The sequence below is a fragment of the Myotis daubentonii genome, chromosome 17 (assembly GCF_963259705.1).
Source record: "Myotis daubentonii chromosome 17, mMyoDau2.1, whole genome shotgun sequence".
Lineage (NCBI taxonomy): Eukaryota > Metazoa > Chordata > Mammalia > Chiroptera > Vespertilionidae > Myotis > Myotis daubentonii.
The window spans coordinates 44,785,719-44,798,967 of NC_081856.1; the positions used below are offsets into that span (position 1 = coordinate 44,785,719).

General features: G+C 39.9%; 1 protein-coding gene across 3 annotated transcripts in view; it reads right to left on the reverse strand.

The window, feature by feature from the left end:
- The window catches only part of CPQ (carboxypeptidase Q), a 346,153-nt gene that overhangs the window by 316,970 nt on the left and 15,934 nt on the right, over positions 1-13,249 (reverse strand). The window lies entirely within an intron of this gene.

The window sequence follows — 13,249 nt, forward strand, 5'->3', positions numbered from 1 at the left end:
TTCCTTTAGCAGATTTTAAACAATTTTGATTTGTGTATCCTATTCAACATTATTCAATTACAGATCATCTAACTTTGCAATTCCCCAAGCCTGATTTCTCTTTTGTCATCTAGCTGAACACTTCCAACCATTTCACTACTTACTAATCTCTGGGTGGGCAGAAGAAGGAGGAGGTAGTTAAATTCATATCAGTCAACTGCACTTCTTAGCAACACTGCAAAATATTCATAAGGGGGAAAGTGAGGTTTTTATATTATCTGAGAGTTTTATTTAACTACATTGCAATACCAAAATGGGGGGAAATGTGTTCATGTTTTTTCATGCCAGCTAAAAATTCCATTATCCTTTTTTAAAAAAAAAAAAAAAAGTAAAATCAAGAAATCCTTCCTCAGTCATAAACCTGCACCTCTGGTCCATGGAGAACTTTCACCTCACCCCACCCCTCTTCAGCCTACCCACCACCACCATTATTTCTTTCATATTGTCATTCTAGTGGAAAATGGACTTTTGCCTGTTTGCTGAGGCATTTCAGTGAAGCTCCTGGCTTCTACTTCATCACTCGGCAAGGAATAACTCCTCCTCCTTCCCCATCTCTTCCTATGATGCTCCAGGTCAATCAAGAATTTTAGACCCACCATGGGTAGAGAGAATCTGTATTCATCCTAGAACACAAGTACAATACACAGGTAACGGCAGGTTCACATACTAAACCAGCAGTCGCCAACATTTCGGACCTCACGGACCACCAGGTGGCAACCACTGCTCCAAAGGTTTCCTTAAACCACCGGTCGCCAACCTTTCAGACCTCATGGGCCAGCAGTGGTCCGCGGTCGCCAAAGCATCAATCCTGTCCCAGATGTGAAAGCTTAATGTGGCCTCAAGGAAAGCCTGAACTCTTGAAGGAGCTAACCTCTACTGACCATACACTAACTTCAATCTACATTTTGTCTCCCCTACAACTTGTGAGATAGGCATTGCCTCTAATTAAGAGATAAAGGAACTGAAGGTCAGAGTTTAGAGATAGTTGTCCAAAGTCACAGTCACTAGGTTAAGTGATAGAACCAACGTTCAAATTCAGGTCTAGATGGTTATATCCAGTAAACTAGATGGCCATTTTTTCTAGCAGTCCTCCTCTTCAGAGCCTAGTTTGATGAAAATAGGGAGAAAATGAAAGAGTTTGAAAAAAATGAGTAATGGAGGTGGCAAGTGATGCCCAATGAGCAAGGTTTCTGGACTACCTGAACTAAAGAATCTGCATTTTTATCTTTTGTTAAAATATATTTTTATTGATTTCAGAGAGGAAGAGCGAGAGAGAGAGAGAAACATCAATGAGGAGAATCATTGATCGGCTGCCTCCTGCACGCCCCCTATTGGGGATCAAACCCACAACCCGAGCATGTGCCCTTGACTGGAATTAAACCTGGAACCCTTCAGTCCACAGGCCAATGCTCTAGCCACTGAGCCAAACCAGCTAGGGCACCACTTTTATCTTTTTTATGCATTGAGCTTCCTTCCATAAGATTTAATAGGGGATGGAATGCATCTTTGTTAGAAAACGGTAACATATATACAGTTAAATGTCCTAGGTCAGCGGGGCTCAAACTTAGATCCACATTAGAATTACCTGAAGAATGAGTCTTTAAATCTTGTTAGAATCAGTCCTTAACAAAACCTTTGCCCTGGCCACTTCTGAAACAAATTACATCAGAATTTCTGAGGGTGGGACCCAGGAATCAGTAGTTTTTAAAGCTTCTGATGAAACTCATGTGCATTCAAGTTCAGAAACCCTGCCTGAGATTCAGAATACTGAGGATTGAGTTAGTCTTCCAAAGCACCTTTAAGATCGGAGAGATTTTATGGGCCCACTGACAGCTAGTCTTTGGGGAAAGAAAAAAAGAGATGAGCTGAACCCTCTCAATTTGCCTCCCTGCACTAAGCTTCCTTTTTTGGCTGTCTTCGTCTTCCCAAGTCTAATCTTCTGCCTGTCGTCAGCTTTTCCCAGGACACTTGGCATCATGCAGGTGTGTACTGCAAATGTGGGTCCTCTTTACCACCAAGAGAGATTAGTAGACTTCAGGAAAGGAGAACTCAAACTGTCAAGCCCCTGAGAATTCTGCATGACCTTCCTTCTCATAGCTTTAGTTCCCTTTCACTTCCCTATCTCTTGGCTCTAAGTTTTATTCAGGTTAAACTATTCAAAATATATATTTGATAGAATTATTATATCCTCAAGTCCTGTGCTATGGCCTAGCAAAAGGAAAAAAAAAATTACCTGATTCTTTCCAGAAGGACTATGGACCTGTGTGTGTCTCTCAAATAATCCCAAGGAAAGCAAGGATCTTCTGTTTCAAGAGGATTATGCCCAAAATGTGCAAAAGCCCAAAATCCAAAAATCAAAGGGTAATGAAAATGTCTAAGATGGTAGAAGGTTACAGACCTTACTTTTCTAAACAAACAAACAAACAAACTGATTGCTCTTCAGCCCATGGGTCTATTAAGATAAAGGTGGGTGGGTGGGAATCCTGCTTCTAATTAAATTGGAGCCACCTAATTAATATTAGAGCAAAATCAAACAGAGAACCCCTAAAGTGCAAACAGGGTTGTAAGTCACTGAATAATAAAATGCTGGATTCTGGTCATATTTACTTTTCAATGTTTAAAAAATACTTCCACATACTATTTCTCTTCTACTAAAATTATCAAAATAAGTCAAGCCTCCCAAGTACCAGCATTTGGCAGAAAACACTAAGGCAAGCAGTGAGGCAAAGGCCACGTAATCAGCCATTGTCCTGTCTGCTCTCAGTTTCAGATCACATGGAAGTCAAGGTTAACCTGACAGCTGTTTCAATGAACCGTCACCCCAGGGAGTGTGTGGCACTGGCAGGAACAGCCAAATGGAGGCTGAGGGCAGGTAATAGCCAAAGCAAAAGGCAAACAAGCCAAAAATTGAGGCCAAGGTCATCTGTGGGCCCTATCCAGGTCAGATACATTTCGTTTGGCCTGCACAGTGTTCTTCCAAATTTCAGATCAATTGGTGACATTTAAAGGTCAAGAGATTTCAAATGGAAATCTAGAATTACTCTTTTTTTTTTCTAGAAAAATTAAAAGATCTGGGAACAACCTGATGAGAAGAGGCTACCCCATCGTCAGGCCTCCACAGTCCCACTGCTGCCAATAGTGTCACACTAGTCCTGGGATCCTGGGTCACTCACAATGTTCACATCCTGGACCACATAGGCATTTGAATGTGTCATCCTGGATTATGGATCCCTCAGCAACCAAAGGTGAGAAACTCAGTGAGCCCCAGGAGTTAGCTTTCCATGATGTTTAGCTACAAGCTAGGGATCTTGAAGCCATAAAGTTAGGTGAGATGTGAAAGATCTGTCAGGACCCAAGCATAATCCAAGTTCAGGGTGATCAACTGCCTTATATAAAAAAAATTGTCTTAAAAAAATTATCTTCAAAGGAAGGTATTTTAAGAGGAAGATAACACATCACAGAGCATCTAAAATGTATCATCTACAATATCCAGCGCACAATCGAAAATTGCTAGATCTTCAAAGAAAAAGGGAAATGTGATCCATAGTTAAGAAAAAAGTAACCAATAGAAACCGATCCCAAGATGGACCACGCATTAAATTTACCAGACAAACACTTTAAAATAATTATTATAAATATGTTTGAAAAGTAAAAAAAAGAAAAATATATGGTCTTCATTAATAAACAAATGAGAGTAGAAGAGAAATGGAAACTGTAAACAAGAACCAAATTTAAATTCTAGGACTAAAATGTACAATAATTAAAATGAAAAATGTAGACAGATCTAAGAGATATTTTAGGAGTTATTCTTTAGGATATTCAATAGTGGTGAATGGATAGGAAATAAAGCAAAGGGAACTCCCTCAAATTTTTCTCAGACAACTACATGGGTGATAGCGCTGTATCTTGAGATAGGTAGCACCACAGATAACGCGGGTTTGCATTGTTCTGAAAGCCAAAACCAGAGTGCCACTGTGTGGAGACAATAAAGGGCCAAATGATAAGATGACAGAATAATTAGAGCTACACAACAGTGTAACTGGGTCTTGTTGCTAAGCAGGGAGTACCCTTCATAGGAAACTACTGACAGAAGCTAAATGAACTGTAGATTCTATAGAAAAAAACAACACTACATGGGATTTGACTAGGTATCACATAAATCCTTTAGAGTTAAAATTCTTTTGTTCTTGAGTCATTATGAGACCCCTGTCGTATAGTGAATGAAATACAAGTAGAGGCTTAACAATGTGAAAAAGATATAGGGCTTAACCTGCCCTTTCATAAAGAAGATGATGTGATAGGCAGAACAATGCCCCCCCCTTTTCAGATGTTCAAATCCTAATCCCTGAACCTACAAAAATGTTAGGGTACGTGGTCAAGGGGAATTAAGATTGCTGAGCAGCTGACTTAAGACAGAGAGGTTACCCTGGACTGTCCAGGTGGGCCCAATAAAATCACAAGAGTCCTTAAAAATGGCAGACAGAGGCAGAAGAAGAGTCTCAGAGGGCGATGTGACTATGGAAGAAAAGGACAGAGCAATGTAACGTTGCATGGAAATGAAGTAAAGGGCCATGGACCAAGGAATGTCAGCTGCTGAAAGCTGGGAAGGGCAAGAAAACGGATTCTTCTCCAGAGCAAGCATGGCCAACTCACGGCCCGTGGGCCGCATGCCTCGTTTACTTGGCCCGTGTTAGCCTTGAGTTTGACATACTTGCTCTAGAGCCTCCAGAAATGAAAGCAGACCTACCAGCACCTCGATTTTAGCCCAGTAAAACCTGTGCCACATATCCAACCTACAGAACTATAAGATATAAAATCATTAAATAAAATGGTTGTTTAAGCCATTAAGTTTATTGTTATTTTTAATAGCAGCAATGGGAGACTAATACAGTTATCCAGAACTGTGTTATCGAATATCATAGCCACTATCCACATGTTATTATTTAAGTTCATTAAATTAAAATCCAATTCCTCAGCCACCATAGCCACATTTCCAGTAATCACTAGTCACCTGTGGTCAGTGGTCGCTGTATCGGACAGTGCGGAAAACACTTCTATTATCACAGAAATTCACATCAGGCAACAGTGACCTCCTCAGTGTCTCCCCTCAATCATGCTTTAAGGCTTTCACTTTGGGAGGGGCTATTTTTAAAGATATATAACCCTCTTTTTGCTTCCTAGATTAAAACTAAAAACTATATGACCCCAGGAGAAAATAAATAAATGACCATGATATAACTAAATCAAGCAGGTTCTGGGCCTATAAGAAATGAACGATTGGATATAATTACTTTTGAGTTCAGAGAAGAGGTCTACAGTGACTATATGATGAATATACGTATTTGAGTGACAGCATTGTAGATGGCATTTGAGGTCAACAGCATTAATGAAATTGTCTAGGGAGAGAGTACAGAGTAAGAAAAAAAAGGATTTCATTCCATTTGAGCCTTGAGGAACTTTAACTTTTAAAAAGTGGATAAAGAAGGATGAATAGGGAAGAATCTTAAAGAGAGAGGGAGCTAAATTATTGATGCGTTGTTTCTATGGATTCTCTAAACATTTCTATTGTCAGTTGCTCAAAGATATTTCATCTACCTTGAACCTACCTCTATAATGGAATTCAATTTTATTTACTGTATTTTAATCATTATTCTTTTTGTCTGTTTCTTCTATCGGCTTTGAGAACAGGGACTTTGTTTCTTAAAATTATACCTGAAACTTTATCATTGGCCTATTATAAAAAAAAAAAAAAAGAAATGTCATTATGGTTTCGCTGAGTCAAGCCATGGGCTTGGGAGAATGTATTTTCATTGAGCTCAGAGGTTTTAATTTCAGTTTTATCCTACATTTGTGACTATTCCAGAAGGTCATGGTTGCACAAAATAGGAAAACTGAAGCAAGACTATTACTGCAATTTCAAATTTACAAAGAACTATAAAAGGGTGTGTGTAATGACTATTATATAAAAATATCAAAATCATTTATTTCCTCCTCTATAACTTTTCTGGGTTTCATTCACAGTACTGATATAATAAAACCTGAAGATGTGAAGCACCTAGCATCAATGATGAGGTCATGTTATTCAAAATTATACTATTGCTTAAAATCATAACTTCCCATGTTAACATTAAGCTGTCATTTTAAATGTATGCCTTCAAATGTTTAACATTTGGTCTTCATGCCCGCTCATGTGGCTCAGTGGTTAGGTGTCAACCCAGGAATCAAGGAATCACCGGTTCAATTCTGGGCAGGACACACACCCAGGTTGCAGGCTCGATCCCCAGTAGTGGGCGTGCAGGAGACAGCTGATCAATGATGTTTCTTTCTCATCAATGTTTCTCTCTCTTTATCTCTAGCCCTTCCTTTCTCTCTCTCTCTCTCTCTCTCTCTCTCTCTCTCTCTCTCTCTCTCTCAAAATCAATAAAAACATTTTTTTAAAAGATAAATAAAATTTGGTCTTCATTCATGTATACAGAACTTCGTCAGTGAAATTTATCTTGTTGAAAGTCTCTCTCCAACGTAGCCCCTATTTCAGTTACACTCTCTACCTCTGATGCCCTCCAGGCACTGACCCCAATTCTTAAGAGCTGAGCCCCACTCTCCTCCAGCAACATGCAAGTCATCTTGCTGTGTCTCCCCAAAGCTAACAAAATGCTCAGTCACCCCAGACATTTGGAGAGGAGAACTATAACAGGCAGCACAAAAGCTAACAGATACAGGCTGAAGGACATGTACCTGGCTTAAAACAACAGAGTCATTGGTTCAAAACCAGGGACTCAAGAAAAAGTCCACAGGTCAAGTAAGCATAAAATTCCATGGGTCAAGTTAGCATAAAATTCTTCAGGTCAAGAACAAACAGACAGTCTTAAAAAAAAAAAAATCAGCCAGCTAAGTCCAGGCAATAAGGACCAACCAGCAGTGGACAGCAAGGCTTCACGGCCAGTGCTGTTTGCTTCAGACCAAAACAAAGCACCCAGTGTAGGATGGCAGGTTATCTCACACAGGCACCCAGCAGGAGGAAAGGCCCTCTGACCTTCGCACGCTGTTCACATTATCTTTTGAGATTCATTATATAAAAAATAATAATACAGAAACCTCATTGCCAAAGGTAACAATTCTATGATATGAAATGAAGTATTTCAGAATGGGAAATGAAGAAGAGAGTTGGTAATCATACAAAACATTATTAAATCCTGGGTAAAATAATACCTGTAATTGGGAAACATGCTCCAGGAATTCTTTGGTGGAAAAAAAGGAGGGTTTTCAATAAAATCAGGGAGAAGCAGCAATAGGCAGGCCTGACGGAGAGAGAAAGGAGGGAAAGGCCTGCTGGTAGACCTGAGCAGGCTGGGCTCCAGATTGGTGAGGTGGGCACCAAATTCTCTTCTGCAGCAGCTTCTGGGAGTAACTTCTAGCAGCCCAGGGTCGTAGCGTGGGGAGGAATCCATGCAAAGACAGCACACATGAAGAATTTGGACTTCTCTGCCCCTCAGAAAGCTTCCCATCTGCTTGCTGATGCCTGAAATCACCATTTCACAGTTACAGACAAAATGCTTAAAATAAAATACAGAGAAGCTATGTGAGGAAAACTCTGTCTGTTCTTACTCATCTTTCCTAAGGAGGATCTTTATTCCCACTCAAACACAGACACATTCCACATCTGCTAAGCAATCAGCGTGCTAGATGCTAGGGTTTCAAGCATGATTTTGAGATGAAATCCCTGCTCTCAAGGACAATACAAGAAGCAGACAAGAAAATTAATGATTAAATAGAGTAAATTAAATTGAGTCATATTATAGGCTCAAGGTGGATGAAAGTATCTTTGGGCAACTGACAACAGAAATGTTTAAAGAGGCCATAAAAATAAAGAATCAATAATTTAGCTCCCTCTCTTTTATAGTTTCTTCCATGTTCATCCTTCTTTATCAGGTCTTTAAAAGTTAAAGTTCCTCAAGGCTCAGACTGAATGAAATCCTCTTTTTTCTTAACTCTGTACTCTCTCCCTAGACAATTTCATTAATGCTATTGACCTCAAATACCATGTACAATGCGATCACTCAAATGTATTCATTTCAGACCTCTTCTCTGAACCCCAGAATATATATATTTAAATATATGTATTTGACATCCTCAACTGGATGTTTTACAGGTACTTGAATTCATGATTTCCAAAACTGAACACCTGCTCTTGAAGACCATGAACAGTCACACTCAATTGTCTCCCTTCAGTCTGTAGAGCCACAAGATCAATTTTCTGTTTACAACTAAACTCCAAATCCTTACACGCAGCCTCTTAATCCCCAAATACCTTACCCTTTCCTACCTTCGGGGGCTCATCTCATGCATTGTCCTCCTCTTGAACCCCAGAGATGTTGACTTTATCTCACACACTCCAACATGCCATGCTCTGTCCTATTCCCTCTGCCTGGAATACACCCAACTTGCCCCCTTTAGTTAATTTTAACTTCTTCAGAGTTCAACTCAATTAGTAATTCCTGAAAGACTTATTCCCTGCACTTAGTTAAAATCTCTAGGAATGCACTTCATAGCATAACCATAATTATAATTAAATAAGAATAAACATTTATTAAGCATCTACTATTGGGCCAAACACTATTCTAGGTGACAGTGATTCAGCAACAAGACAAGTAAGGTCTCTGCTCTCTTGGAACTACATACTTTTATAAGGGGAAACAGACAATAAGCAAATAGACCCCAAAAAGGGCAGTATCATTTTAGGTAGTAATATTAGAAAAATAAAACAAGTGATGTGATAGAGAGTGGCTAGGTCAGGAACAGGGCCAAAGGAGTGAGTACGCACTGCCTTACATGGATTGCTCAGGGTCTGCTTTTTCTGAAGGAATATAAGCTTCAAAAGGTAGGGACTTTCTTTACTGCTATATCCTAAGTGCCTGAACATAACAGGTGCTCAATGAATATTAAAAAATAAATGTATGAAAGATGTTGCTTTCTAAATAAAACTATTTTCCAATATGCCAAAGAACAGCTGCAATCTCAGGAAAGTCACATTTTTATATTATAAATTACATCACCAGTACATCTTCAAATACTTGTTGAATAGGTGAATAAATGGACCTATCCATTTCCATAGGTCCATACTTATATATAAAGTCCTTCATAGATCAAAATCTCCTTATATAATCTACCTAAGTCCCTGATTCTTGACCTCTTAACCTCACTATAGCCAAACTGACTATAGGGTACCCTCCCAAGTGGCTGATAACCTCTTTGTTTACCAAAGTGCTATTGGTAAGTCAACAATTCACTCTTACCCAAGACAGATGGACCCTAATCTTATCAGACAGAACTAAGAGAAATAAACAATCTATACAGAAAACAATATAAAATTCCATTCAGAAAATACCAATAGCCAATGCTCAACAAATAGTATATAATGAACTAGGCAACTTTGAAAAACTTGCTTACTATATAGACTTTACTAGAGGCTCGATGCACAAAATTCGTGCAAGAATAGGCCTTCCTTCCCCCGGCTGCTGCACTGGCTTCCCTCTGGCACCGGGGACCCTGGCTGGCTTCCCTCTGCCCTGGCTTTGTCCAGAAGGACATCTGGAATGACATTTGGAAGGACGTCTGGTCTAATTAGCACATTACCCTTTTATTATTATAGATGGCTTACTTAAAAAGGAAAAATATTGATTCCCAGGTCCATTCATGTATTTATTAAGATATAGAACACTAAACTAGGTTATCTTGTAGGCTTGAAGCATGCACTTACTCATTCATTTATTCATTCATTCATTCACCAAGCATTTGCCTAGAACTAACTGCTTGCCAGGTACCATGTAAGATACTGTGTATGGGGTTTTATGAACTGAGGAAATAAAACCTGTTTAGTGGCAATGCTTAGCAAATGACCACATTGCTTAAGAAGATGCTATGTATCTAGCCAAACTTATATTGCAGGAAATATGTATTCTCATCTTTGCCAGAGAAAGATATATAGTGGAGTCTCATTATTCATGGTAGCTATGTTCTATAAAGTTGCTATGAACACTGAACTAGAGAATACTGAACCATGGCTTCTAGGGAAATACAGGGTTAGGTTCCTGAGAAACTCGTTACATTTTTGTCAACTTATCAATACATAACCCTGTTTTATGCGTGTTTCTTTTAAAGACACCATATTTAATATCCATTGAGTTATTAACATTGAACTCACAGCCAAGAGCCCTCTAACTCATGCCTGAACGAAGCTCATCTACTTTCTATGCACATGTACTTCCTATGTAAGACACCTCACATCCTGCTCACACTTAGAACACTAGGAAGCACTTCAGAACCACACTCGAGGTTCCATTTTAAGTAATGTAATCACCCCAAAAAAGCACAAAAATGTTAAAAATGTAGCACTAAATAGACCACAAAGAAAACATTTGTTTATAGTACATTTGAAGAGAGAAGAGAAGGGGAGAGGAAAGAAGAGGAAAGGACAGAAGAGAAGAGGAGAGAAAACAAGAAAAATACATGTATAATTCTTGGGTTTGAAACCTGGTTCTACCACTCACTAGCTGTGTGCTCTTAGGAAAGTTACTTTATGGTCCATCCATACCTGTTTCACTACCTCATGGAATTGTAGTGATGATTAAAAGAGTTAATAGAAATGAAGTGTTTGTTGCGGTGTCTGGCATAGAGTAAGCACTATTTAAGTGTTAGCCATCAGAATAAACATAAAGCAATGGGAAATTATCTTAAACTTTCAGTAAAATATGTGATGGCCACAGAAGGGGTATTCAATAGCTGCAGCTCTCATTCACCTTTCTTCCTCTCCTCCCTTTCCTCCCCATCCCTTTTCTTCTCTCACATTGCTTCCTTCTTGCCTATGCCTCATACCTGCCTGGAGGCTCACACAGGACATTGGAAGTTTCCCTCCTTCAAAGAGTCCGCTGACCTAGAAACAAGTTTGCTCTGCAGACAAACAGCTCCCATTCCAGAATAAGATGGCACTTCCTTCCAGTGCAGATTGGACAACTTCTGGGATGAACATTCTTTCCTGCTGTGTACCCAACAGCTCTGCCAAGGAAAAACTGACCATCTTCAGGCAGAAGGACCCTTCCTATTCACTCTGGAGCCCTGCATATGCCCCCTTCCATGCCAGGAAGGGGCTAAACAGTCACCACCTTGCCAGCACAACTTCACTTTTCAGCGGGTCACCAAAGAAGTGAGGTTTCAGACAAAATAGACAGATGAGGAGCACGCTGAGAAACTGACAAATCCAAAGCTGGGGTTTCTCAAAGCAAACCTCCCGCGTGCATGGCTGAGCTGGAGGATGTGGACAGGAAGTTTGGGCCAGAGCCCACCAGCAGAAGGGAAGATATACAATGGCTATTGTACCAACAAACGTTCCTTGGGTTGGAGGGCAGGGAAAGGGTCAGAAGCAGAGACACTCAAGCCAAACCCAAGTGGTAGGGCTTTAGCTGGCAACATGAAAACCCCTCCTGCCAAGGTTGCCAAGGAACACGCTCACAAGGCCAAGAGTATGTTATTCAGAGCGTCTTCCCAGCGAACTGTGTGTGGCACTTTTGGGGGCTGGCTGAGCCCTGTCTCAGATCTCCTCTTTGGAGCTTCCTCATCTTTCTGATCAGGACAAGAGGCCCCCTTTCATGGTTTTCATAGTATTCTCTTTCAGTCAGGCACATTTACACTTCCAAATTAAGCAGAAAAATACTTTGAAAATGTACTGGCCTTCATTGAAAAAGGTACTTTGGGACTTAGAAACATAGCAACTATATATTTGATTGGACACATCTAACTACTGGTAACCACACTTGATAGCTCTATTGGCCATTAGTTCTTGACTAACAGATCCATGTCCAGTTATAACAATCATCATTCCCCTTTCAAGGATCTATGCTGCAGGGATAACACTAGACACTTTTCAGAATTTATTTCATTTAATCTTCTCCCAAATTCCTGGAGGTTGATGTCACAACCCGTCCCCATGCTACAGCTCAGGAAACTGTGCGGAAAGCAATTTACCAAAAATCGTGTGGCAAGGAAGTGGCTGAACAAGGAACCAAACCCAAGTCATTCTGACTGTAATAGCTATATTCTTTCTACTATATTGTACATAACCAGGTAACTGTATGGTCAGAACTCAATGGGTAACTTCAAATGATTTTATTTCAGTTATGCTGTAGTGAATTACTGTCCCTTAATAATACCTGAGGAGGGTACACTGTTTTCCAATCACTTTCAGTTATTAGAAGATTCACATTCCACTATTTAATACTGAAATACTTATTTTTTTAAATTCCAGTTTAACACCCTTCCCCTTCTGTGTCCAGAGGGCTGGCCAAGTTTCAGGTCAGGGCTTGGAGGGAGCAGTCCCAAGGTAATGGGAAGAGTCCTGCTCAATAATCCTATATAATAAAGAGCTAATATGCTAATTAGACTGGGCGGCAGAACAACCTTCAGACTATCTTCCAGAATGACGAGTGGGCAGGGCTGCTTGAATGAATTTTGTGCATCGGGCCTCTAGTTGCAATATAAATGCTGTCCCATTGCTCTTATGTCTTTCAAATTTTAGTTGAACTTCATGGCATGTAAACATGAATCTTGAAAGAGTCTCTGGCATGATGAACAGTTTGGGTGTGGCATGGTCTCAGGAAGACACCACAGTGGGGTGAACTATGTTAGGCTAATTGAGTGACAGATTTTTGCCCACCTGTGCTGGGCTGGCTAGGTGGGAGGAGACAAAGGAACGTATCTTCTGAGAGATATGAATTCTAGCAGAGAATAGAGATCAAGGAACATATTAAGGGAAAACATGGTTTGAATTTATTTGATTGCTAAAGTTTTGATACAAGAGTGGCCAAGTAAAAAATAAGCATTTGCACAAGGAGCAAGCAAAGACAAGGATAAGAAGCAAACATCTACCAGGATAGCACAAATGAATGAAGAGATTGTGCCCAGGCTGAAGGGGAAAGCCACGTGAAACTTCTGATGAATTTGTATTTACTTCAAAATTTTTAAATGCTGTGTGGCTCAAACAGAAATGCCTGTTGTCAATCTTTGGTCCTTGGGCCACTAGTTTGATACTTCTGTTATATTAGGGCTGAGGAAGCCTTTTGTGTAGTCACTTTGGCTTTTTGATGGCTGGCTTTTATTTGGGATTGCCACTTAAGTTGGACAGTAGGGGCAGTTCTCGTCATCAGTTTCAATGTGAGTG